We start from the raw sequence: 6,581 nt of genomic DNA, 5'->3' as shown, positions 1-6,581 counted from the left end.
AGAGAAAGAAGCTGAATAAATTAAACCCCAGGTCAACAGTTTCTCTAATACTCTTGGCATAGCAGGAATATACAGCAATTGGAAAGGTCTATCCTAAATCATGTTTCTTTCCATTATCGATTGAGTCGTGAGAGCCAGGATTGCAATGCACTGAAATGTTACCTATGAATTTTAAATTACCACCAAACAACATATTAATAAAACATTCGTTGCTAGAAAATGTACAAAACCTTTATATTCTATGTATCTATCATACTTCTCAAATGATGAGACTTCTCTGTATTAAATGCTTCTCTTTTTCAATTTTTAGCTTTTAGTTGTATTTCATTTTACTTTTCTACTTGTTTATATTTAACTTCAATTTCCATCCTACAAATGATCATATTAGCTGGACCTACACACTACACACCTGACACAATCCAGGTGTTTGCACATATTATTAAAATAAATGTGTATATTTAAAAAAATTCAGACAAATTATAGATATTTGAATAATCTTGTAAGCGTATTAAATTTAATATTTGTAAATTTAATATTTTAAAATCTAATATCTAATTTTTCAAAATTGATATTTTAAAGTTAGTTTCAGAGTAACCTAAACCTATCAATATCTTAATATTTCACTTTAAAAAGTAAGACAGCAAGCTGGCGTGCTTAGCGGCAGTACGTCCTTCTTAACGTTCTGAGTTGAAATTCCTGGCCTGTTAGCTTCAGAATCCGAAAGAAATATATATATATATATATATATATGGTTGGATGTATAAAAGATAAGAGTGAAAAAACTACAGAAGGCTTGTGTTACATGGTTAATGTATATATTTAAATTATGTCAGAAAAATTTTAGAAAAATGTTAGAAAAATATTATAAAATCTTTTTGGTATATAAACATTGTATTTCGTGGCCACAGTCAAATGACTGAAACAAGTTAAACAGCATATATATATATATATATATAGGTGAGAAAGTTGGTATGTGAAAGGACGTGGTTGGATGTATAAAAGATAATAAGAGTGAAAAAACTACAGAAGGCTTGTGTTACATGGTTAAAGTATATATTTAAATTATGTCAGAAAAATTTTAGAAAAATGTTAGAAAAATGTTATAAAATCTTTTTGGTGTATAAACATTGCATTTTGAGAAATAACCGGTTTCGTGTTGTCTTTTCAAATTTCTCTACTTCATTGTAACGTGTTCGCTCCAGTCTGAGAAAGAAGAGTTCTAGATAGGGGGAGGTAATTAGGGATTTCTTCCGGTATAGGGCAGATAATCGAAATCTAGGAGGTGGTAGAATTTGATTAATTTACCATGGTTTTGTTCTATATTTTTTCCCCCTTTTTTCTCAGTGGGGTGATGAATTTCCTTATTTAAATGTGTTAGCAATGGTTAAGTTTGGGTTTGTATTTTTGAATGAAAAAGGTTTCCTTATTTAATCTAATCTGTGTTGGTGTTTTAATGGCACATTGATAAAAAGGAAAGATTATAAATTGTGGTAGCATTTGTTTTTCGCATTTCTCAATATGATCACTAAAAGTTATGATTCGGTATTCTGGGTATGCAATCTGCTGGCGGTGCAGAGTGCATCTACGTCTGAGCGACAATCCTGTGGACCCTATGTAGTTCTCGTGGCAGCCCGAACATCTTATTACATAAATAAGATTTTCTGAGGCACAAGTAAAGTTAGATTTAACTTTGAATTTGTGTCCCTCTTTGAAGAGGAATTCTGAACCTTCTAGAATGTTTGGGCATGTTGCACAATTTGGTTGACCACATTTGTTTACTTTCGCCGACCAAATTGTGCAACATGCCCAAACATTCTAGAAAGTTCAGAATTCCTCTTCAAAGAGGGACACAAATTCAAAGTTAAATCTAACTTTACTTGTGCCTCAGAAAATCTTATTTATGTAATAAGATGTTCGGGGAAAAAAATATAGAACAAAACCATGGTAAATTAATCAAATTCTACCACCTCCTAGATTTCGATTATCTGCCCTATACCGGAAGAAATCCCTAATTACCTCCCCCTATCTAGAACTCTTCTTTCTCAGACTGGAGCGAACACGTTACAATGAAGTAGAGAAATTTGAAAAGACAACACGAAATACAATGTTTATATACCAAAAAGATTTTATAACATTTTTCTAACATTTTTCTAAAATTTTTCTGACATAATTTAAATATATACTTTAACCATGTAACACAAGCCTTCTGTAGTTTTTTCACTCTTATTATCTTTTATACATCCAACCACGTCCTTTCACATACCAACTTTCTCACCTATATATATATATATATATATGCTGTTTAACTTGTTTCAGTCATTTGACTGTGGCCATGCTAGAACACCGCTTTTAGTCGAGCAAATCGACCCCAGGATTTATTCTTTGTAAGCCTAGTACTTATTCTATCGGTCTCTTTGCCGAACCGCTAAGTTACGAGGACGCAAATACACCACCATCGGTTGTCAAGCTATATTGGGGGGACAAACACTGACACACAAACACACACATATATATACATATACATATATATATACGACGGGCTTCTTTCAGTTTCCGTCTACCAAATCCATTGACAAGGCGTTGGTCGGCCCGAGGCTATAGTAGAAGACACTTGCCCAAGGTGCCACGCAGTGGGAATGAACCCGGAACCATGTGGTTGGTAAGCAAGCTACTTACTACACAGCCACTCCTGCGCCACTAGAGCCACTCCTGCGCTTCTAGAGCCACTCCTGCGCCACTACATATATATATTTATATATGTATATATATATATGTATGTATATATATTATGAGATCGTGTGCTGGAACGAAAAACAATTGCAGCGTGGAAAATGTTTATAAGCCATTTAAGAAACACACAAAAACCGTTAGATTCACTTCAACATTTAAATTTAATTTGCCAAAATATTTTCGTCGCTTTGAGACCACTGACACAATTCTATGCTGCATCTCTCTCTCTGTCTCTCTCTGTCTCTCTCTGTCTCTCTCTGTCTCTCTCTGTCTCTCTCTGTCTCTCTCTGTCTCTCTCTCTCTCTCTCTGTGTATATATATATATATATATATATATATATATATATATATATATATATATATATATATATTCTTTTAATTCTTTCACTCATCTTGACTGTCCTCATGCTGGAGCACCACCTTTAGTTGAACAATTCGACCCCACGACTTATTCTTTGTAAGCCTAGTACTTATTCTGTCGCGGTCTTTTGCTGAACCGCTAAGTTACAGGTACATAAACACACCAACATCTGTTGTCAAGCGATGGTGGGGTGCCAAACACAAATTCTCAGATACATACATGCATATATATGTATATGTATACGTAAATGTATGTATATATATATATATATATATATATATATATATATATATAAATATATATATATATATATATATATATATATGAGGCTATAGTTAAAGACACCTATCCAAGGTGTCAAGCAGTGGTACTGAACCTGGAACCATGTTGTTGGTAAGCAAGCTACTTACAACACCCCACTCCTGTACCACTCCTGTACCACTCCACCCCACCCCACCCCACATTTATATATTGGGTGGGGGGCTTGATCATGTTATTTCCAATTCATAACAACAAAACATAGGCTTAACTAAATAATATTTTTTACGTAAAATTTTGACAGTTACGATAACATTTTAAAACATCTGAAATTTTGTTTAAGAAGGCGCTTCAAAATACTTTAGTTTGATTCTGGAATAAAATTCTTGATCCGCATATAAAGAGAAAAATAGAAAAAGCAGTAAGATCTTTGCCAAAAAGAGAAAAGCAACAAAAACACAAAATGAAACTACCCGAAAAGCAGACAATATAAAATTAGAGTAACGTACATATACTTAAAAATCGATGTTGTTTACTCATCATACAATTTTCGTGGCGTATTATAGTCTAATCATGTTTGTATTTGTTTGTTAGAAATTATAGAAAGAAGCTTTTATTCTGTTGTAAAATAGATTGGGCTTTATATAATGTCTGAAACACTGCAAATGGTATTACTATACATACTCCAAAATGCATTTTCTCCTTATATATATATATATATATATATATATATATATATATATATATATATATATATATCGAAGATAGAAAAAATAGGTAAACAGAATGTATGCATGTTTCAAAAGTTATTGCCCTTTCATCAGTACTGTGGGTGAGATGTGGTGGTGATGCAGCCTGCTTTTATCATAAACGTTTTCATGACATTAATGTTTGTGTTTTTCATAGAGCAACATATAGGAAGTACAGTAATCCCTCGACTATCCCGGGTTTTATCTTCCAAAAACCCCAGCGATAGGTGAAAATATCTGAAGTAGAAACAGTACTATATAAATTCTTTTTATTAATTTTATAATTTGTATATATTTATTCTATTATAAATGCCAAACAACACACACTCGCCTCCCGACTTTCGTTTTCCATACAGTGTATGCGATTCTTTGTTTAGTCATCTATGGTACACTCGGTAGTTTCTTTTGATATATTTTAATTTGTGTTATACAGTGCAGTACAGAACTGTATTTTTATTTATCAATTTATTAACTCTTAGTCCTGAAAATGCTTATTTGACCATAGAAATAATTAAAATCTAAAAAAAGAAAAAAATATAAATATCTATCGGCTGCTGAAACTCGCGATATACTGAGGAGTCCGCGATAGGTGAACCGCGATATGGTGAGTGATTACTGCGTACATAACTCATAACACATATACAGAGGTTCGCGTAGATTGAAGATACCTAAGATAATGTAAATAATTCTAGTGGTAGTGCATCAGCATGGTAACAGCTTCTGGCTGAAACAAACAAAAGCATAAATGTTCATATATCTTTTATTTTCATTTCTGTCCCATTGCAATAAACAAGAATAAGAATCGTGACTTTTATCGTTCTTTAACGAAACAAAGCAGGACAAATAACTACGACCCGGAATCGAACACGAATAAAGGTTCTTCACATCGGAGAATCACTATGTATAGTACAGCATTCAGTGCTGACATCACCAATATTCTGAGCATAGTTCAGTCTAATGCATATAATCGCTACACGAAAGTCAGCTTATTTCCAAATCAAAACGACATAGCGTATTAGTATCAGGATAAAGGCTACTATAGCTTAACTTGCAATCACCAGATATAAATGATGTATCAGATACTATTTAGTTAGAAGCTGTTAGGTCATTAACCGGATGTTTTAGAGAGAATGTTCATTGTGACTGGCGTATAATGCAATACGAAAGAACCATTCTAAACCATTCTAGAAAAACTAAGGTTAAAAGGCAATTGAACAACTTTCCAACATCGGAATGATTCTGTGAATATAAAACTACCATTCTGAGCTGGAACAATCGTTCAAATATGAAATGGTAATTTAATTGTTGACTGAATTTTATTATTATGAACACCCACAAAGCCACACTCACACACACACACACACACATGTATATATATATATATATATATATATATATATATATATATATATATATATATATATATATATATATATATATATATATATATATATATATATATATATATATATATATATATATATATATATATATATATATATATATATATATATATATATATATATATATATAGACGACTTCGTATATTTATGTTTTTCCTTTATAAACACATGAATCTTAAATTATTGTAACGGACGCAGGTGCTGCGATTTCTATGCTTACGTCAAACAGTAACGTTAATGTGATTTATAACAAGAAAATAACTTGGAAATGAATGTGAAAAATTTTGTCGGTATATAGAGGAAATTTAACAAAATAGAATAAGCAAGTTGACAAATTTTTGTGCGTTTATGTTTACAATCGAACACCCACCCACACACACCTAGACATACACACTCCATATATATATATATATATATATATATATATATATATATATATATATATATATATATATATATACTTACAGAGACTTGCTCATTAATTTTAATGAATTTAGTTCAGAGACTTTTTAATTTTGTTTTGACGTTAATTAAGGTAATAATTTTGTATAGTGAACAATAAATCTAAAGCATTATGAACCATAGCCAACTAATTAATTCTGAAAATCATAACTATAATTTAGTAGAAATAAAATTACCATTAGTGATGTTTTCATAAAATAAACAACCATTGTTAATATAATATAAATTCGGAAATAAATTCGCTGAATTAATAATATAAAGGAGCGGCTAAATTAAAATGTGTAAGTAATGAATGAAAACAAAAATATTGATTTGTTGGATACACAAAATAAAAGTACTATATCAACTACAAATACCTCCCGCGTTACAACTACCTCAAGTTACGGAATTTCACGCTTACAGAAATTTGTAAAGTATGATCACTAATTTCAGGAAATGGAATGAAATGCCATTCTAACGGAAATTCGGTTACATTTAAACTATTTCAAAGCTACACGTCTTTCATAGTCTAAACGTGTCTTGAGGTCTTTTTCTTTTGACGTTTTGTTAACAGTGTAACCATTTGAAAATCAATAAACACAGGCTTGAAATTGTAATGATTTTTTCAACGATAACTGA

This window comes from Octopus bimaculoides, chromosome 12, assembly GCF_046866305.1.
Source record: "Octopus bimaculoides isolate indiv1 chromosome 12, ASM4686630v1, whole genome shotgun sequence".
In the NCBI taxonomy this organism is placed as follows: Eukaryota; Metazoa; Mollusca; class Cephalopoda; order Octopoda; family Octopodidae; genus Octopus; species Octopus bimaculoides.
This window is presented reverse-complemented; position numbering follows the sequence as displayed.